Genomic DNA, 23,420 nt, shown 5'->3' with positions numbered 1-23,420 from the left:
AAGCCTTTCTAAATTCAAATCAAGAAACTTTATAAGTGCTTTAGGTCAAATATATAAATAAATCAAAGTCAAATAAATAAATAAAATAAATAATAAATAAAACAACTCAACGAGTTGATATGTTATAGCTTATATACAAAATATACAGATATTTTGTGCATAAATGGAAAACATAAAGATGTATAGAAAGCTATTTAGAAAGACAAGAGCACAAGTGGGTGGTGGGCAGTGCAAGTCCAGAGGAGGTTAAAAAAAATCCTGTAGTAGGATATGGAATTTGGATTGCTCTTTGAAGCTAAGGTTTTGAAGAGGAATAACTAGAGATGAAGGGAATTCTTCAGGGAGTACTACCTATGCAAATACCTGAAAGTAATGAGAAAGATGAATGTGTGAGGAAAACTATCAAACCATTCTTGACAAGTGAAAGCTCCACTCAGGGATCCCGTAAGATACTGGATAATTTCTCACTACAGACCCATATTTCTATCCCATGTTTGCTGCCAGCTTCTGCTTTTCTTTCATCTGATTGATACAACAACTCATCTAATGCTTGTGGTCTCTCCCCAGCAGACTCACAATTTTCACCTACAATTTTAATGGTAGAGCCAATTAGTTGCCTGGGCACAGTATAGAAAGGCTGTGTCCTGTAGTAGTTATGCAATTCCACTATTTGCTGTTTACACAATTAGGAATCACAAGCATATAGTGTCTTGTGGGACATTAATGAATAGACTAACTTTGGTCTGCCTCAGTTTCCCCATTTATTAAGTGAGTAAAACAAGATCTAGATTTATCATATGGATAAAATTAGATCTTTGTTAACATGCTTTGCAAACCTTTTATTACCATATAAATGCTTCCTTTTACTATCATTGTTTTCCATTATATATGTGTATACATATATATGTATATACATACACACACACACATATATATACATACAAAGATTTCATTTGTATGTGTATATATATATATACACTATATATATATATATATATATTCATACATACATATATGTATACACACTCACACACACACACACACCCCTACACACACACTATGTACCTATCTTTTATTTTTTATCTTTCCCTAGAGTACATAGAAGTAAGGTCTCAATATGCTAAAGAAAAACATATCATATTCAGTAAGTGGAGAGCAGGAAATAAAGGAACATAACTACTATTGTTTATAGCTGGAGGTGAAGATTAGAAAAATTAATTCACAGAAAAGACATACATATATATATATACATACATATATATATTTAATAAATAATAAATAGTGATTAATATGATGGCAGATGGCATAGTTGATAAAGTCCTATACCTGGAATAAGGAAGTCTCCTCTAGCTGAGTCCAAATCTGGTATCTGACACTACCGTGTGACCTTACAAAAATCACTCTATTTGTCTCAGCTTCCTGATCTGTAAAATGAACTGGAGGAGGAAATGGCAAAACCAGTCCAACATCTGCCAAGAAAATCCCCAGGGAAGTAAGAGTCAGTCATGTCTGAACAATATTAATATACAAACAATATTAATTTATAAAGAATCTCATATACTAACCATATTATAAACATATATGTGTGGGAAGAGATAGATCTTAATATATTTTATAAATGAATTACACACACACACACAACTCAGAATTTCAGAATTTTTTTTTAAACTCAATGCCTATAATTCTAAATCCAATGCTCTTATTCACTTTTTTGAGGGGGTAGAGTGGTTGTGGCAATGGGGTTAAATGACTTGGCCAGAGTCACACAGGAAGAGTTAAGTGTCTGTGACCAAATTTGAACTCAGGTTCTTCTAACATCAGGGCTAGTGCTCTATCCACTGTGCCATCTAGTTGCTCCCTCTACTAACTTTTGAAGCATAATATTTAACGAAGCATTTTGTTTTGTTTTGAGCTATTTGTTTGCTTTGTTTTAACCAATGTTCTTATATTTATTTCATATGCAAAGGACAAGTAAGAGTGTAGTGACTGGTGGATAAAAGAAAGAGGATCTTTAGAATATATAGAATGTGGAATATATATATATATATAGAGAGAGAGAGAGAGAGAGAGAGAATGTGGAAGCCAAGTAGCACAAAAGGAGTTTGGAAACCAAGTAGGAAAAACATTCGTGTTTCTGTGTATATATCTGAGGTGTTTGAAAGTACAAAAGAAAATAAACAATGAAGTCAACCTAGGACGATAATTAGTTCCTTTTTTCCCCAAAATCTTGGCAACACTAATATAATTTTAAACACCTTATAAAAGCCAAGGTAGTATCCAATTTTTAGAAAATCAAAAGTAAAAAAATCACCTATATTTTAATATTCTTTTCTTGGGGCTTATCTCTATATAATTCAATTTTCTAAACTTTACATATACTTTTCATGACCTGAAAATATTATTTTGCTATTTGTCAAATTCAATTGTCATTGTAAAAATATATTGAATTCTGATTCTTTATATTCTTTCTCTTCTCCCAGAGTAAAGTGGGATCTATAAAGTAAATCAAAATAAAGGAGGAGCCCCTAAATAATATAATAAGGAGGAAGAAACAAAAACAAAAGCATGAAGTTGCTTTCATTTTTCCTCCCCCCTCCATTCTAGGCAGGGAAGAGGCTGTCACCTGAATAAAGTCAGAAAGAAGGAAAGTAATTATATTATTAATTTGCCAAAAATCTATTTTCTCTGTCAGTTTTTGCCTGTATAGAAGGGTACTTGTGTTTTTGAGGCCTGAATTGCATTTTGGCAGATAAGGATGCCAGGAAATGGAATTTTCTATTGTTCTTTATGCTGCCTTCTATAAATGACATGGATTCTTCATGGTTGGTGGCAAGATATCATGGTCACTGAAAAAATTGAAGAAAATTGATAAGTATATGTTACAATGAAATGTAAGGTCCTTAAGTGCTGGGGGAAATTCTTTTTGGATATGATGTTTAATGTCTGTCATGATGCTAGACATATAGTAGAGACTTAACTGTATATTGAATTAAATTGGAGTGTTTCATAGGGGACAATAATTTTTCTCTTATTTGTTTTAGAGGAAAGAGTATGGCCACCATAAAATATAGTAGGAAAAAAATAGGTTCCAGTTCAGTAGAAAGGAACAACATAAAAGGAACACAAGAAATGAGCTATTTGCCATCACATGATGTTTTCTTATTTGATGCAAGCATTCAGTAAAGTATTGACCAACATTATCTCTGTATATATTGTAGAATCTCATATAATTATAACATATTTATAGCAAGTACATAATTTACATAGAGCTTTTAAGAAACCGTCTTATTTTGCTAGATTATAGTGATCATAGATCAGTCTAACTCTGAAAGACACTTGAGAGGATATTTAGGTTAGGCCCCAATTTTTCCAGATGAGAAAAATGAGGATGAAAGAGACAAATATACACAGTCAAGGTCTTACAAGTAGCAATAGATAAAACATTCTGGCCTTATAGTTATTACTCTTTTCAATATATGATCCATGAAAAATAGACAGACCTATAGATGGATATGTAGATAGGTAGGTAGATAAGTAGATAGATAGAGAGATAGAGAGATAAATAGATGGATAGATGGAGGGATGAAAGGAAGGATAGATGGATGGGGAACAATAGATCATTATATTCCATTTCAACTGTGAACTGTAACATTTTAGTTTGAAGTCCTAAGGTTTTCTTCTCAGGCCTACAAATTTTGTATTTTAAAAACATTTGGATGTTTGACATTATATTAATAAAGTTTAAAGAGGTTTGAAGACATTTAAATAAACATTTCCCACTTTATCACATTGAAAAAATCATAAAATTACACCATTAGAGATGAAAATTATTACAGAAATAATAATAAAGAAATTAATTTATCACTAATGGTCTGTAAGAAATCAAACTTCTTCATTTTACAAATAGAAAAAGAGAGACAGAGTCAGAAACAGAAACAAGACACAGAGAGATACAGAGACAAAACAAAGACAGAGACTGGGTAGAAAGGTATGCAAAAAGACAATTTCACAGAGAAAACTACTCCCTGGCAAGTTTTCATTATCTTTCTGGGCAATGTTCCCTGAACATATCTTGTCTAGCACAGGTACAGTGTCACAACCCCTCTAGATTGGCAGATACTTACTCCTTTCCAAATTCTTGATAGTGATGATACCATCTTCTTTCTTTTCAATGTTAAATATGTCTTGTAAATGACGATGAAAATGGCGAAGAAGATAGATGTGACTGAAGTGGCAAATCAAACAGTATCTTCCTTAAATGATGGAAGAAATAATAGTTTAGTACTATTACTCCTTCACACACACACACACACACACACACACACACACACACTAAATAGTGTGTGTGTATATACATTAAATTTACTCATAGAGTCTTTTTTCTTTTTCTTTCTTTGTGTTCCTTTTTGTTTTTTTCCTTCTTCACTTTTCATTCTTTATCATTCAGAACATCCTTTTATCATTAAAATTGTCCGATGAATATGTTCTTTACCCAAAGAAACCATATTTCTGGAGAAGACATGAGGAAAGAAATCATTCTGGTTCTGTAAAGTGAAATATCAGGTGGCCAAAGTATTCAGTTACTCATATATATCATTCAGTTGTCCTGTCTTTCAAACGATCATAAATCAGATATACCAAATATTTTGAACATGATGTTAGAGTTATGAGATGGCTATAAATTCCAGAAAAAGTTGAATGGAGAGCAAATGTCTTTTGATATAAATTATAAGTGAAACAATAACAAAAAAAATATATGGTTAAATGTATATATGATTATAAAACAAGCAATACATGTAATTAACTGAGCAGCAAGAAAACTTTTGGAAGAGAAAATGGACTTTAATTTAAATGGTTGCAGGTTAAGTAGAAAGAATGTCAACCAAGAAAATAAGCATATTAATCATGATTCCATTTGTTAGAGAAGGGAAGATTAAAAAACACAAATAAAGTTTTATCAATTGGTTCATAAGAATCTGAAAAGCAAAAAAGGAACATGGAAATTGCTCCAGAAAGGAGTTTTTGTTGCTAGGATTCCTGAATCAATGAAAGACCTGGAGAACTGAAACCAAGTAAAGCAATCCCAAATTGATGGAAATAGTTCACCACAGTATATTATTTTTTCCTTCATATCTATAAGTTTTTGTTTCATGTTTTACACTCTTAAAAGAAATCACATTTATGCATAAAAATGTGTGATCACCAGAAGGAACTGTGATTTCCTAAGTATAGAAAACTTGCTTATAACTCAAGAATTACTATAAATAAGTATTAGAGCTTTTACTCAGGTACATAGAAATCAAATGAATAAAACAGGCCCACTAATTAGTAAGTGTTAGAGGTATTACTTGAACTTATATCTTCTTAATTCAAAGATCATTACTCTATCCATCATATCAAACTGTCATTCTCATGCATTAAACATGAGATATGATATTAGTAAGGTTTCTTGTGACTTCAGAGTATATAATACTCATACAAGTTAACATGTGATGAGGTATGTTTACTGATTATTTTATCTTCATGGAGTCCAAATTAAAATAATAGAAATTTATATGTAGCTTGTACTTACCTTCTTTATATGTGAAGTTAATTTGATAGTTTTTTTTATTTTATAATATGGGCTACCCTAAAGATTGCTAATTACTTACTTGTTCTATGACTTTAAATTTTTCCTGATTTTAGAGATATATATGGTTATTCCATAATTAAGAAAATAAAAATTATTATTAATGATATACCATGTCATCATCCTGTGTAATTTAGCTGCAGCAGTTTAGAAGTAATTGAATGTTGTTGGAAAGAAATTGTGTGAGAAAATACACAAATTGTATTTTTAATTTAATTGTATATTTATATATAATACATACAATATTGTATACAAATGTATAAAAACATACAAATGATGTGTAGTTGTGTGTGTGTGTGTGTGTGTGTGTGTGTGTGAAAGAGAAAGAGACAGAGGAACAGAGAAAGAGAGAGGGAGAGAAACAGAAGAAGGAAGGGAGGAAAGAAGGAAGGAAAGAGGAGAGGGAAACTGAGAGGGAGAACAGAATCAAATATAATTGTATAAGGAAGTGAACATATCAAAAAATTAATCATACAGAAAAAAAGATATCCTAAGACTACTGTGCTAGAGCTACTTTGGACTACTGTAGCTAGAGCTACAGAAATATGCAAATATTGCCTTTATTTCTTTGTTTTCCTGATTATTTTTAAAAGTGATGGAGAAAATATTAATACATATTAAATATAAAAGAATGCTGTTGCCAGCATACACTGGTCAGATTATGGGACATAAGGAGATAGAAGAGCTTGGAAGCAAGGTTATTTTGAGAAGAAATCAACATATAAATTGAATTCCTTACATATAAAGACAAGGATTGAGGTGGGAAACAAACTGACAGCTACTGAACTCCTTTCTCAAGAAAGAAAATGATTGGTTATATTTGAAATGTCTATGAGAGCAATATTTCTGGATGAAATTTGCATCAGAGAAAGTTTCCTAAGTGACGGTGGTAGGAAAAATGCTTCCAGTTTCAGGAAGAGCAACATATATTTGTCAAAATTCAATGTTTTCTGGAGAGGGACTTGTTGACATGATACAAGATAATGGAAAAATATGACAGTATGAAATCTAATGCAAATAGCATTTTATTAATAGTAAAACAAAGGACAGTAGTTATAGAACTGACATGGTTAAGGATGGTAGCAGGAGGAAGGAAGCTTGTGCTTGGGCATCAATCCTAAATCAAAGGATAGTAACCATAGGGAAAGAAAGATCATTATATCATCTCAAGCCCATATAAACAGTAGCAGCCTCCCAACCTCAAACTCAATAGACTTATTAGCCCCTGAACCAAAGGTGAATAATGTATGTGGATAAAAGGGGATAGAGCTGCACATTTAAGCCACTTAATAATCTGTCTAATTAGTAGGGGCAAGGTTGGGAGGACAGATGGCAAGGGACTTGACGACTGGGACCTGTTCCTGCTTTGGATCTGGTGGACATAGGCTGGGATGGTAGAACAAATGACTTGATTTATCCTTTATCATCAATCTTTGGCTTATGTTCCTGGAATTAATTTAGGGAAATGCCCATCCTTGACCATTCTACTCCGCTTGCAGAGGAATATGTCAATCATAGTATCACAGGATGATTTGATAATAAGTTTAAAGATGAAAAGAATCTTACAGAAAATTTAGTAAAATACTTATTTGACACATGTATAAATTGAGGTCAAGTCAGATTGAATTACTTGCAGATGGTCACACAGAAAGGACAAGGAAGACCTGGAACTCAGATTCACATCCACTAGTTTCAAAGGTTCTCAATTCAGAATCTTTCTACTGTTGGAAACTGCTTCAATCTCTCTTCCATACACAGTAGGTCTTCAAGCAACTCTTCTAAATTCAGTAATTCCAAAGCAACATCAAATTCCTTACCTACAGGTAGCTGCTGAGTACTTGAACCATCAGGTAGATTTCAAACCAATGGCCAAATCAGTACTGCCCAATACAGTTTTGCTACATACAGCTGTGATAGAAAGCACAATACTCGCTTCTGAAAAGGCAACAGATTTCTTACCTGACAATATGTTTTGAAAGGGTTAAAAGAAGAAGTTCACAATCTATCTCCTCATTGTGATATTATAAAAAAATGTTCAAAGATACTTCTATAGTGATACCTGTGCCAAGCTCTTGAAGGAAAGCTCCCATTTCAGAAGTCAGGGGTTATCCCTCCCTGCGGTTGGTAGCATAACTTCAGGCATTCACTTAAAGTTCTAGTTGCCATCATTTGTGGCCCGGAATATTGAACATATTGTTAGAACCCCAGGAGAATAGCTGGGTCAGGGCATAAACAGATTTTTTCAGGTTATTCTAAATTGGGACATGTTAACAACCTGGAAAGGACAGAAAATAATACAATGGCAACAAAGTGGGTTAGAAATATGGATAGGGAAATACAAACTCAGAGTCAGCTTGTAAAAATGCAAACTGCATAAGGCATCGAGGGAAAAATAATCAGATACATTCTAGGGGCAGGTAAAACCTGCATGTAGTGCCAAAAGAGACCCAAGGGTGATAATAGAAAGCAAATTATATATGAGTTTGCAATACGATGTGCCAGCAGAAATGACCAGTGCTATTTTGGGCTCCCTAGAAGTAGACATCAGGTTCAGGAGCAGGAAGTGATCTTTTTTTTTTTTTTTATCTCTATTCACAATTCTAGTAAAAGTACTCCAGGACATTGGATTGAGCTTCATAAGCCAAGTACTAGACAGCTATAGGTAACTAGTAGAGATTCTAAGAGGAACAGAAGTAATTAGGAGAATGAAAGAATAAATGATTTATGAGGATAAATAAGAGAAAGAGCTAAATATGTTTAGCTTGGGCACATTATAATTATCTTTTGATCTTTTGAACACTAACTATAATGGTAATAGGGAAAAGAAATATTGAGCATGGTATAATAAAAGAAACTTTACTAGGAGTCTATGGGTGATATTTTGAAAAAGAGACTATATTTATAGGTAAGTAAATGAATATATGAAAGGAAATTATATCATAGTTTCTCAAGGGAAGAACTAGAACTTTCTTAAATTTTGCAACATACAATTTCAATGTTATGTTGAAGTGGATTTGTTTAATAATTGTACATTTTTGTTAACCCATTGGGTAACCCTAAAATGAAATCTCATGGATTCTTACGTTATAATCTGTAAAATAGCTTAGTAGCATGAAACAGTCATTGCCCCATGAACTTCTTCATTTCGAAAAAAGAAACAATGTACTCTTTGACCATTATTATATTTAATTTTTCTTTCTACTGATATGTGAGATTCCTAGACAGAATGACTTTTTTATATTCTGCTGAATAATCAATTACCAGCATGCTCCAGGGATTTGGAATTGCCACATAATATTTTATAATTCAAGCAAAGGACAAAAAAATTATTCAATATTTGCAAATGGGCTGGTCACCAAAAATCAGAATTAATAGAGAAATATATGGCAATAATGAATATCAGCAAACAAAAACTGATAGAAAATTTGAGGAAGATGATATCTTAATTAAGAAATTTAGCAAGGGAATAATTAATGTTTTCTGGCACATTCTCAAGCTGGAAAACACTGTGGTCCCAGACTAAGAAGTCAAAATGTTTCAATGCACCAAAGATATGTGCTGTCTGCAGTATGTAAACTCCTTCTTACAGATTGTAACCCATTTATAAATTACTTATAGTCTTACAAGTTGCCTGAGACTCAAAAGGTCATATGACTTGCCCATGGTCACACAGTTAATGTCAGAGGCAAAATGGGAAGCTAGGAAATCCTGACTACAAATTCATCACTTCAATCATTATATTGTATTGATCCACTGGAATTAGAATAGCTTGATTCTAAAAAGAACTTTGACACAAACCTATAGTATGATCTCCAATCAGTAGTGTGCTGGAACAGCTTGAATTGGCTCCCAAGAGCTGATGATAAAGGTCCCAGTATCACCATCTACTTTTAATCCTCCTATTTTCATACTTCTCCCCTTTATTCCAGAGAGAAAAGAAATTATAGACAGACAGACAGACAGACAGACTTTACCCAGGTAACATTTAAAGTATTGAAGTTCCAATATTGTTTTTAACTCTGATTAATTTAGACCAAAATCTCACTATTAGAGTTTATTTATATTTTGAGGGGTTTTTAGACTCATAAAAACAAGATATCCCTGTATGCGGTTAACACTTTAAGTTATAAAAATACTTGATGTCATCAAAATACAATGCTTTGTTGAATAACTGGTAATAACATTAAAAATGTAAACAAAGAGGTAAGTCAGAGGATGGTGGAAAAGAATGGGGTCAGGTTTCTCTTGTATTTTTCATGGCAATTTGATATAAAGCTGAGGTTGTTCATGATAATTTGCAAACTAATTAGAAAATCAGTTATATGTAAACTCCAGAAAAAGGAATTAAGTTATAAATAATCACTTTTGCTCCTTGGAAACCATTTCGAATACCTTTTTGACATGTTGGATTATAGGAGAATACATATCCTTTTAGAGTTCATTTTCCTATTTGATGAATCCCCAACTCATCAATAGAGATAATTTTCCCATTGATATTGCCCCACAAATAAAACTCTCATCATGTAATAGTTATGCGTACATTTTGCTGTATATCTTTTAAAATTTAAAATAAATTAATCCTTAAAGTCAAAGACCTTACTCTGTGTCTCTTGAAATCATTTAGAGTGTCCCTTTATTTTCTTTCACTGTTGTCATATGTCTGGCTAATGTTCTCTTGCTTGAAAGAACTTTTAGAACTTAATCATATTCTACAAACTCTTATTGTCCACTTTTGCATCTTTCCATTACCTGGAACAAAGGCTCATATTTTTAACACCATTTTCCCCCTTGGCATACTGCTTGACTGAGAATCTGTAGCATTATTTAAAAGAAAAAAAAAAGTCTTCAAATATTTATGAACATATTATTCTTTTCAAAAATTCTTTTGAGCTATTTTATCTCAAAACTTGCAGTCTGTGAGATAAAATGACTATAGTTCTTGTTAAATTATATGAATATCATTTGTAATGTGATTTAGTAACTTGCTCAAAAATATTTATCAAAGCTTTGGTTCAGGATTTTTGTTCAGTTGATTATATGACTTCTATTCCTATCAGCGAGTAATCTGAATTGTTTTGAATTTTGAACATAGAAAAAGTAGGTTTACAACTCCATTTTTATGATCTCTTGAGACTAATACATTCATAGTCATGAATTTGAGTTTGACTAGCCAGAGTTATTAATAGTGGCAAGAAGACCCATTTAGATTATAATCTTAGAATGAAAATCAGGGATGCTGAGGGAGAAAACAAATCTAGGATCATACTGAAATTTTAAAATATGTCTATAGATTTATGTAATTTGGATATAGGAGGAATATAATAAAATTTTGCCTGAAATCATAGTAGATAGAAAGCTATATGATAGCCTCTCTGTTGGTGGGCTACAATGGAATTTTGATTTTTCCTTTTCTTTAATTGTGTAGACTGTGGTTAGGCTGTAGTTTTCTTTTCTTTTTTTTTAAATTACTGTTTTATTTAAGAAAAATAAGAAAAACAGTGATGAGTTAGGGAATGAAGAAAATTGCAAAATTCTTGTGGACAAGCAGTTTTAATTTTTTTTTAATGTGCAAGTTTGATCATTTCTTCTGAACTAGTTGATATTTAGTTTCTAACATACTTCATTAATAATCATCTCAATACATTTCAATCATCTCCTGTTTTTTTTTTCAAATAGTCAAATTAATATAAGATTGAACACTAGTTTCTTCTCCATCTTCTCTAAACCATCCATTCTCCCTGGGTTTTCTAGTTCAGAACTGTTTCAAGAACAATTTAAAAGACACTAAAATGGTCTGCCAACACCATAGGATACAATATTGAAAACATTAAGAACATTTTGGTTAGTTTGGTTAGCTTCTCCAAAGTGCTATTATTCTAGGATTTGCTATGACCAATTCATTAAACACTAGGTCTATACATCTACTCAAAAGCAGATTTTTCTAGCTCTTTGAAAACTATAAACAGCTCATTGGTCTTTTTTTTTTTTTTTTTTTTTTTTGGTGGCCATACAAAAGGCAAGATAGGATTAAGAAAAATCTCTAATTTTTACCATGTTTAGCATATATTAGATTGCTTGCCATTTGGAGGAGGAGGGAGAAATTGAAACACAAGGTTTTACAAGGGTTAATGTTGAAAAATTGTCCATGCATATGTTTTAAAAATAAAAAGCTTTAATAAAAGAAAGAAAAAATAAAGAAAACTCTAAATGGAACTATTCACCTATAAATAATTCCTTCAACATCTAAAAAATAACAACAGAGAGCCAAGTGGTTTTTGACACTTTAAAATCACTCCCATAAACATAAGGTTCACTGGGTCTAAATACTTAGAACAGAAATGTTTCAACATTATTATTTAAATGGTGATTTGATGGTCCTTTGGGAATAATCTCTGTATTGATTAAAAGTTTGTTAAAATGAATAATTGCAATAAAATGCTCATGACATATCCAGATGATATGTTTACACAGTACTATTTTTTTAAGGATTTGTCATCACTCCCTATGTAAAAGGATCCCCAGGCATGAGAAATTGGTTTTTGCCTGTCCTAGAAATCAGCTGGACTATCTTTTAGTAAGCTGATAATAGGTACATTATCTATACAGAGGGGAAAATACTAAGTAATATGAGAAAAGTAAACTAGATTAAAGTGGAAGACATGTGAAGGACTCCTACTATACTTTTAGAATTATATACATATATATATTATAAAATATTTATATTTCTTTTCTTTTACAATGACTAGAAATTCAATTCCAAAAGTGCTTACCCAATTCAAAGAAACCAAAAAAAAAAAAAAAAAGTGAATCTTCATCTAATCTTCCTCAAAATGGATAAGTGCCTTTGTACGATTTCCTTTCCACAATTCTTATTCTAGTGCTCTACCTTCCTTGTCAGCCTCACTCAAGATATGTTAAATATCCAGTGTTTATACCTTCCAACATTGTTATTTCCATGGGACCTTTAAGCATCATCATAGACATTGGAGAGTTTATATACTTGAATGAGTTTCACACAAGTAAAAACATGCCTACTCCTACATTCAAAGTCACTAATGAAAGTGTAGGACAAAAAAAAAAGTAGCTAGAAAATGGTTGTCAAGTAGAATGCCATACGCTTTCTATTATTTCAAACTTTGTCCAGATATGGCAGAAGTGGTCTAGATGTCTTGAATAGTTTCCCAGTTACATGGAATCTTTCTCTATAAGTTATTAGCAGGGGAACAATTACATTTTAAGTGCTCTTCCCTAAGGCTTTTTCTTTAAGACCTCTGAATCACAGGGCCCTTAGTATAGCTTATTCAATAGCTCATAAGACAACATTCATTTTAAGGCAATGCTTATAATATCATACAAAAGATTCAAATATCATTTTCAATACATTCTACTCCAAGTTGTAGTTTTCATATTCCAAGATGGACAATATTATAAGTTGAAGAACTGTAATTGCAGAAGCATCATTGTGTTTAAATAACATTGGCTAACTTGTTGAAGTATGTGAAATTCCTCCTTATTGAAGTATCAGAGCATACCTTGTTGAATTGAAGCATCACTACATGATTCTGAAGTGTTGTTATATTTAGGTGATTTGTTTGTCATTGAAGTGTAAGGATATGTCTTGCTAAAATGCCATTATAAAAGTTACTTTCTTGAAAAAAAGTACAATGAGGTTGAAATGTACAGCATGATTGAATGCAGTAGATAAGTGGTGAGATTTAGTTGCTGCTACACTATGTATCTTTGCATAATAAGGCACTGGAATGATTGGGGAAAATATTAAGTTATTAGAAAAGCAAGGCACATTGACAAGTCTCAGACAATTAGAGTTTACATTCAGAAGCCATCAGGCTTCTGATTTCATGCTTGTTATGAAAGCATATATATATAATTATTATAAATATAATAATAATATTTATATTTCTGAGAAAAAAAAACTATATAGGTTTAAGCCAGTGGTCAAAGGAGACCATATTACAAAGTTTTGCAAAAAACGTTTTTCCTGTAGAAGACTGTGTACAACAGAAGACAGCATAAAGAACTGACTAAAATATACAGGAAGACTACAATGCACTCTTTGCTCTTCTGGCTGCATTCAATTATTGGTTATTTCAAGATATCTAAAGAAATAAATACAGGGTTAGTTGGAAAATTATTTATAAAGTTATTCTCTGCAAGATTAATTTTATGGTAAAATAAGATCATCTAAAGATTCTGCAAAAAAACATCTCAAGTGGTAATTATATTTAGGTAATTTTAAAGTATATTTGTAGCATATTAGTTAAGGATTAAAAATCTATGTATTGTGTTTAGAACAATTACTTAGATTTGAGTTAAAAGATATATTGGAGGAAATTGGGGCACTGGCATAAAGGTAGATATGACATGATAATATGGATGTCCCAAAAAGATTAAGCCAGTTAAATATTAAAACATCACTAAGTGTTTTGAGACACTGTATATCAAAACCTGAGGGAAACTATCTTGTTTGCAGCATTGATTCTTATTTAATTGAAGCACTCACAACAGAATATTGTAGATACCAAGTTGGTATTTAATATTTCAAAATCTCTATGGATTAGACGTTAAAAAATTGTTTGGAGGAGTTTAATCTTAACAATTTCTCCCCTCAGAGATAGAGGACTTTAAAATAAAGGACGAAGTATATTAACCAATAGCATTCAAAATGGAGTTTCTCATCTATAGTGATGATATAGAAAATCAAGATTAAAATCATAATTCAATTAAACTATAATTAAAATCATAGATTTCTAAACTTTTTGAAAGAACAACTAGTTTCCTCTCCCTTTTGTTGGTTCAGTTATAGTCAGAAATCAAAGGTTTTCAATGTACTTTAAACTAGCAACATTTTGGAGATAGTATGCAAAAATTCATGTCAAAAAGGAGATCTAAAATGCCAAAATAATCTTATAATATTGGCAGATCATTTTACCCAGTATACACTGACCTATCCAACCAGGAATCAGAAAGCCATCATAGCATGGAAGATGCTATATTAGAAATAAATTTTGTGTTACAATTTATGTGGCATGGTTTACTCTGACCAGTGTTGAAATTTGAGAGCAAGCTACTAGACGAAAAAAATTAGCCTTGCAAAGAGTCAACAAGTCTAGAATATTACTTTATCATTTCAAAAGACAAACCAAGTGTTTTAATTATAATCTGTTGAATATGTTGAAGTTCTTGATGACTGGACAGAAAGTTAAATGGAGTCAAACTATGCGATTCTCCTGACTTTATATAAAATAGTTTTTTATCTATCTATCTAGTGTGTGATAATACAAATATTTATGATATCATTGAGAGAGGAAGATTTCCACTGAGAGAAACAGACTTTTACACTGTGCCTATTTCTTTTTTTTTAAATAGCTCTTCATTTTTCAAAACACATTCAAAGATAGCTTTCAACATTCACTCCATACAAAACCTGGTGTTCCATAATCTTCTCCCTTTTCTCTTTCCATCTCCTCCCCCAGACAGCAAGAAATCCAATACAGACCAAACATGTGCAACTCCTCCCAACATTCCTCCACATTCATCATGCTGAACAAGATAAACCAGAAGTGGAAAAAATGAGAAGGAAATAAAAAATGAAGGAAGCAAACAACAATAGTAATAAAGGTAAAAATTCTGTTATTATCCACACTCAGTCTCCCTGCAGATGGGTCCCTCCACCACAAGTCCACTGGAATCAACCTGAACCACCTCAGTATTGAAAACTGTCAGATATTTATTTTCTAGGAAGAACCCATGTTTGGCTTTTAATGGAAATTCTGGAGACTCAGGCAATAGTTGAAGATATGAAAAATCATGACAAAAATATGGTTTACTGAAATTTTTGATGGTGGAAATCTGATATCTGGTTAAAGTGCCTATTCAAAGGACCCCAAAAGAAAAAAAAAAGTCTATTTTAGCAATTAGAAAAACCCTGTTACAAAACCTTGATTTTTAAGGAAACTTCAATATACTGTATAATATAGGATGGCTTCTACATAGATAATATTTCAGAGATTGAGTAAGCTGCTATTCAACTACATAGCCTTGGAGAATGAACAGAAACTAGAAAAACTGACCCATGACAACCAGCTTTTCCTCATTAGGGAGTTAGTTGAATTCTCTTGTGGATAGGAGGACAAGAGTAATAAAGACAAGGCCTATCAGTGGCAGATGAGTGAATGGTAACAGAGGACCAGATTCAGATCAGTTTGTGGAAGATAATAAGAGTGCATAATTGTTTTAATTTGAGAGCTAGGGAAACCTGCCAAAAATGGTCCATTTGGAGTGGGTCCTTTATATGAAAATAGACAAAGGTTGTATCCAGAAGCTTCTCTTTTTTTGTTCGATATCATGGTAGCAAGTAAATAAAAGGAAGTCACATGTACACTTTAATTCAGCAGAGGCATGAATAGCAATAATAAGGCTAAACTAACCAAGCATTGGTACTGAAAGTTATTGTGTCTGAAAATCTCAAGGAGAAGAACTGCTAACAGGTCACAGAGAGATTTCCAGACTATTGAGATGATGGGATGGCATTTAATTCTCCAGAAGTAAAGGGAGCAGAGATTATACATATAATAATAACAGCTGACATTTACATAATGTCTTAAGGCTAATAAAGGGCTTTACATACATTCTCTCATTTGATCCTAACACCAATTCTTTGAGGTTAATCTTATTCATATCCACATTTTAAGATAAGAAAACAATGCTGATAGAGGTTATGATTTTCCCATGGGCATATAGCTAAATAGCAAAAGCAAAATTTGAACCCTGATCTTCTCTTCTTCCAAATTTAGCACCATTCTTTTAAGGGCAAGAATACTTAACCAGGATTCCACAAACCCATCAAATGATATTTTTACTTAATACTAATTTAAATATAGGATTTCCTCCAATTATGATTGTAAAGAACACTTATTATTTTGAGAAGAGATCTATAGATATCCCAATACAGTCAATGGCTTCATGACCCCCCAAAAAGTTGAGAACCTCTACACTAGAGTATATTCCTTCTAGGTAATCAGGTAAACCCTATTAATGGAGATTATATCATGTGTAATTTTTATGGAAACATCTTGTAACATGATGTATTCAAAATCTCAGCATTTTGGATACTGAATGAAACTTAGAATATACAATTCTAATTTATGCCTTATTGTTGTTAGTTTTTTTCCTTTGTTCTCAAAGAGATCATGGTATCAGGGAGTTTATTCATGATAAGCAAGGGAATTGGCTTTAAGGGAAGGAGAACTGCTCAAGGTAACCCACCTTACTTTCTCCTCCAGAGCCACCTGCATCCAATGACCAGATATAGATCAAGATGACTGGAGATGACCCTGAATGCAATGGGAAAGCTTGGCCTTTTTAAGCTAAGGTCTTCAACAGGTTTGAGGTTTGTTGGCCTTGGACATTCTCACAAAATTATTTTCACTTTTCCTTAGAAACAAGATAAATCAGATAACTCCAAAAGATGATAGCACCATACCAGTGATAAAAAGTGAAAATGAAGAGTTTGGAGGGTAAAACAAAAGCTGAAGGCAAAGGTTAAGAGGATGGTGGCCAAAGAGCCACAGTGAACCAGTTAAATCAGGGGAAATTGACGACCTACATCAGGAAGCTAGGAGTCAAGAAATAACAATAAGATATAGTTAGGGATAGATAGAAACAAGGAAAGTGTGCTACCTATGGTATAACTTTCCTTTACCGATGACAAATGTTCTGACCAATTACTCAGGTATGGGCATTTGTAAAAATTATACTCTTCATGTATGCAAAGGTAGTGACTAAGAGTAATTCTACTACTTCACTTTCTTTAGTTATTTATTTTGCTATTCTCTAAAAACTGCAATTTCATAGTAAATAGAGCATTGAGTTCAATAATAGAGAAGCCGTGAGTTGAAATTCTGCCTTAGATATGTTCTAGGATGCTGAATAGGAATTCAATCTCTATATAATACAAGCAAACATATTTACCAATACCTACTTCATTCCAGACTGTAAGTTAAATTTTTGGGACAAAAGATCGAAATGAGTCTTTAGACATAATATGTATGTATACGTTCATGCAAAATGAACATGCTATTTTGGGGAGGTAGGAAAATAGAGATTGGCAGGGAGAAAAGGGTTGGTAAAGCTTTGACTGAGTTCTGAATAAAACCAGGGCATCTAGTATGTGAAACTGAGGGGAAAGAGAGAGAGAGAGAGAGCAAAAGAGGGAGGGAGGGAAAGAAAGAAAACAAGAGACCAAGCAAAAAAGATAAAGGAGATGTATACTATGTGTATTGACAGAATAATATGTCTATAGACCATAGAATATGAACATACAAGTAAAATTTGAAAAAACTAAAATAGTAAGAACAAACCAGAATGTAAAGAACTATATAAAAATAGAACATTAGAAAATTTTATTTTATTTTAGAGGTAATTCCACTACAGTTTGTTGAGTAAAGGTGGGGAGAGAAGGATGATCATATTTACACTTATAATAGTTTGGGTCCCACTGTGAAGAACTGATAAAGGTTTGGAGAAACTGGGTTAAGAAAATTTAATAGGAGCCCCTTTACAATTATATAGGTGAAAGATGATGAGAAATTGAACCCAAGTAATCGCACAGGATCTGCCACATGGTAGGCACTTAATAAATATGGATTTGTTGTTTGAATTGAATACATTGGAGATGATAAGATTATCAAATAAGAGAATATAAAAAGAAAATGGAGAAGAAAATCTAAGACATATGGATGTACACATTAAGTAATTGATGAAGGAAAAGAAATGGGGAGAAGAATTTCAATAGGGAGATATAGTGGATTATAGAACAGCAACAGTCATCAAGTCAAATCAATAGGCATTTCATAGGAACTTCCTATTGGCCAGGCACAGTGCTAAGCTTTAGGGCTACAAATAAAAAGCCAATATGACTTTCCCTTAATGAGTTCTATATTAGAATTGATACTGGCATTTCCCTGAAATCTGTTAGCCTGCCCCTACTGCTTCCCATCTGAAAGCATGCTGTGGGACTCCACTCTGCTGACTCAGACATTTATGGAGATGCATAGAATGAGTCAAGAGAAGCTAAGTGCCCCTGTATCCACATTGCATATACTTGCTATATTGAGGTAAAGTTAACTGTTCAATGATTTTCAATTACCTCACTTTGTTCAGACATTGAACCTGAACTAAGACAGTCCTGACATTAACCTTGCCTTTAACAAACACACAGTCTAATGGAGTGGAGGGAAGATGGTAAAGAGATATCCTGTAAACAATATTAAATAAATTAGATACAATGAGAAAAGGGATATATTACAAAGAAATGATGATACGGGGAACGGGAAAGGTTTCTTGAAGAGGATGGGATTTTAGCTGAGACTTTAAGCAAGCCAGGGAGGCAAGGAGGTAGAAATGAGGAGAGAAAGAATACCAGCCATAGAATTAATGGTATGAAATGCCATTGAAGAGTTAAGAAGAAAGAGAATTGAGATGAGACCATTAGGTGTATCAATTAAAAGATCCTTGGTAAGTTTGGAGAGAGCAGTTTCACTTGAGTGATAATGACAGAAGCATAATTGTGAAGGATTTAGAAGATAATGAGAATAGAGAAGTAAAATCTAAAAATAATCGACAGCTTTCTACTGTCAAATGGAGGGAGAAATGAGAGGGTGTTAGCTCCAAGGGGTGATTTTTTTTTAAGAGAATGTATTATAAGGAAAGGGGAGATCTGGATGTTTGTAGGGACAATTTACTAAAAAACGAGATGAAATAATGGGATTAAGGACCCATAAGCAAGCTCTTGTTTTAACAGTAAGAAAGACCATTTTTTGATCAGAGAATCAAATAAAGTAGGAAATAGTGGGAATAATGGCAAAGGGTTTTTGAGATAAGTAAGAGGGGAGAAGGGAGACTTTTTTTTTTTTGTGGGTCCAAGCTGTGCTTCCTTTATTCTCTCTTTTTTTAAATTTATTTATTTAATAGCCTTTTATTTACAGGATATATGCATGGGTAACTTTACAGCATTAACAACTGCCAAACCTCTTGTTCCAATTTTTCACCTCTTACCCCACCCCACCCCCTCCCCTAGATGGCAGGATGACCAGTAGATGTTAAACCATTAAAATATAAATTAGATACACAATAAGTATACATGACCAAAACGTTATTTTGCTGTACAAAAAGAATCAGACTCTGAAATATTGTACAATTAGCTTGTGAAGGAAATCAAAAATGCAGGTGGGCATAAATATAGGGATTGGGAATTCAATGTAATGGTTTTTAGTCATCTCCCAGAGTTCTTTTTCTGGGCATAGCTAGTTCAGTTCATTACTGCTCCATTAGAAATGATTTGGTTGATCTCGTTGCTGAGGATGGCCAGGTCCATCAGAACTGGTCATCATATAGTATTGTTGTTGAAGTATATAATGATCTCCTGGTCCTGCTCATTTCACTCAGCATCAGTTCGTGTAAGTCTCTCCAGGCCTTTCTGAAATCATCCTGTTGGTCATTTCTTACAGAACAGTAATATTCCATAATATTCATATACCACAATTTATTCAGCCATTCTCCAACTGATGGACATCCATTCAGTTTCCAGTTTCTAGCCACTACAAAAAGGGCTGCCACAAACATTCGTGCACATACAGGTCCCTTTCCCTTCTTTATAATCTCTTTGGGATATAATCCCAGTAGTAACACTGCTGGATCAAAGGGTATGCACAGTTTGATAACTTTTTGAGCATAGTTCCAAACTACTCTCCAAAATGGTTGGATTCGTTCACAACTCCACCAACAATGAATCAATGTCCCAGTTTTCCCACATCCCCTCCAACAATCATCAATTTTTTCCTGTCATCTTAGCCAATCTGACAGGTGTGTAGTGGTATCTTAGAGTTGTCTTAATTTGCATTTCTCTGATTAATAATGACTTGGAGCATCTTTTCATATGAATAGAAATAGTTTCAATTCCTTCATCTGAGAATTGCCTGTTCATATCCTTTGACCATTTTTCAATTGGGGAATGGCTTGATTTTTTATAAATTAGAGTTAATTCTCTATATATTGTGGAAATGAGGCCTTTATCAGAACCTTTGACTGTAAAAATATTTTCCCAGTTTATTGCTTCCCTTCTAATCTTGTCTGCATTAGTTTTGTTTGTACAAAAACTTTTCAGTTTGGTATAATCGAAATTTTCTATTTTGTGATCAGTAATGATCTCTAGTTCTGCTTTGGTCATAAAGACCTTCCCCTTCCACAGGTCTGAGAGGTAAACTATCCTGTGTTCCTCTAATTTATTAATAATTTCATTCTTTATGCCTAGGTAGAAGGGAGACTTAAAACAAATGATGGATTTTTCTTAGTCAAGTATATTGTGAGATCTTCAACTGAAATAGTCAGGGGAAGATCATGTCATGGGAAACTTTAGGACAAAATAACAAGTCATGACAGTCATCATGAATGGAACTAAGAATAAGTTAAGAGAAGCAAATACCCTAGAGTTTATTGGCTCAGTGAATGTAATGCAGTCTGAAGGTTGCAGTTTCTCATATTGATTAAAAGAGATTCTTCAATAATATGACTTTATTATTATTTTAATTTGGCATGTGCTTTCTCTCAAGCCTACAGATAAAAAAATGTATAGGGGATGTTTTAGGGGGCTGTGTTTGTGGGTATTAAATTATTTTGCATAATTGCTACTACTAAAAGATCTCACAGTGAACTGGGGTTAGTGACAAGTTCCAGCATTAACTAGATTACATTTACAGTATCACCCCCATTTCAAGTTGAAAAAACTGAAGTTCCCTGAAGTTATTTACTTTAGATCACAAGACAATAAATTTCAAAATCAAGAGTCAAGCTTATTTGTTCTGACTTTAAGTCAACACTCTTTGTAGCATATTTGAAGACATTTCAGTTTCCTTTCCTTGCAGGTAAGTCAATGTTGTAGCATAATTAATAAAATCTACTGATCCCTAACTGTGTGAAAAACAGTTGGAAACTTTATTCTGTGTATGATGTTTTAGAATAAATTAGAAGAGATGTTGAAGCTTGATCGGTATCTTCAAAGAATTATAATTAAAAGGAGAGAAGGGGAAAAAATACCCACAAATATATCTTGAAAAAACAGGTAAGTTCTGCCTATTGCCAGTCAGGAAGAGTGTTATCCATGACAAGGAGGTAAGAGAAAGTCACGGAGAGATCACTGACCACTCCGCCTCCATCTCACCTCTTGACCATGTACTTTTTGAGGGCCATGCATGAAACTTTGAGTGCCAGGTTCCTGCTGTGAATTTTTACAGCTCATACTCCCACACAACAGAAGGGGAAAGCTGAGGTGAATGTGTCAATCATTGCAAAGAGGAATTTTCTTCTCTCATCTCAGTAATCTTATAATAGTGTGTCCCTGACCAAGTGTTTAAATCCTTCAGGAAGCCCCTCTAAACAAATCCTTGCTTTTATTAGTTTAAATCTATTATTCTCAATGCCATCCTGAATCTATGTAATATGGTAAAGATGTAGGAGTCAAGCTTTTTATACATGCTAAGTTCTTGGAGTTGGTACAGTGATGAACTTGAAGTCTGAAAATTTAGAGTTAAAATTTACCTCCAGATACTTACAATCTGTGTGATCCTGAGCAAATCATTTAACCACTACCTGCCTCAGTTTCTTCATGTGTACAATAATGATAACAATATGACCAATCTTTCAAGGTTGGTTTTAAGACTCAAATGAGAATATTTATACAAAACTCAGAAACCTTAAAGTGTTTTTGATGCTAGTAATAATGACAAAGATGATGACAACATCAGAAAATTGACTATGAATAAGCATCCTTTTAAATAAAATTTCCTTCCATTTCACATTTATGTGTGGGAGTAGAATCATCTGTCTGCTTATGATTCCTAATTATCTTTACCTGTGAATCAGGAGAATAGGAAGGGACTAAGTATTTATATAGCACCTACTATATGATAAAACTATGCTGAATTTCATAAGTATTATCTCATTTGATCCCCACAATGACCCTGAAAGTAGGCCCTAATTATATTTAGACTTGTCCATAATCCATTTTAATCCTAACATCATCATCATCATCTCAATTGCCATCATCCCTACCATTTATAAACCACTTTAGCTTCTGTAAACTGTTTTATGAATATTTTCATTTGATTCTCACTATAAGTCTGAGAAGTAGGTCTTATTATTATCCCTATTTTACAGATAAGGAATCTGAGGCAGACAGATTAAGTGATTATTCAGGATCACAGAGATAGATGATTTAGACTCAGAATTTCTTGATTTTTGGTCTAATCCTCTGCCCACAGGACCAGTTGTAAATCTCTAAAAAGGTTTGCCCCTATTTCTTTACAATATTACTCAGTCTTTGTTTTTTTTTTTTTTTTTTTTTTTTTACATCTTTGTCATACATATTACCCATAGCAAGAAAATCTCTCCTTTATACAACCTTCACAACCTAGCCAACTAACACAGTGTGATGTATGAAGCACTTTGACATGTATAAGCTAATATCATAAATAATGTATGGCCCTGAATAATGAGGCAGATGGCATGATGTAACCAGTCTCAAATCCATAGGAAGCATTTTCACCCTATGCATAATATACTCTCTTGCAACATAAAATTTCAAGAAAGCAGCTAAGAAGACAAGAAAGTAGGTGGTTAAATATATGCAGTGGCACATATGACTTAATTGCCACAAGTGGTACAGAATAGAAAATGAAATTCACTAATAAAATACCATTGCTTCCATTTCACTTTT

Source organism: Sarcophilus harrisii, chromosome 6 (genome assembly GCF_902635505.1).
Source record: "Sarcophilus harrisii chromosome 6, mSarHar1.11, whole genome shotgun sequence".
NCBI lineage: Eukaryota > Metazoa > Chordata > Mammalia > Dasyuromorphia > Dasyuridae > Sarcophilus > Sarcophilus harrisii.
This window is presented reverse-complemented; position numbering follows the sequence as displayed.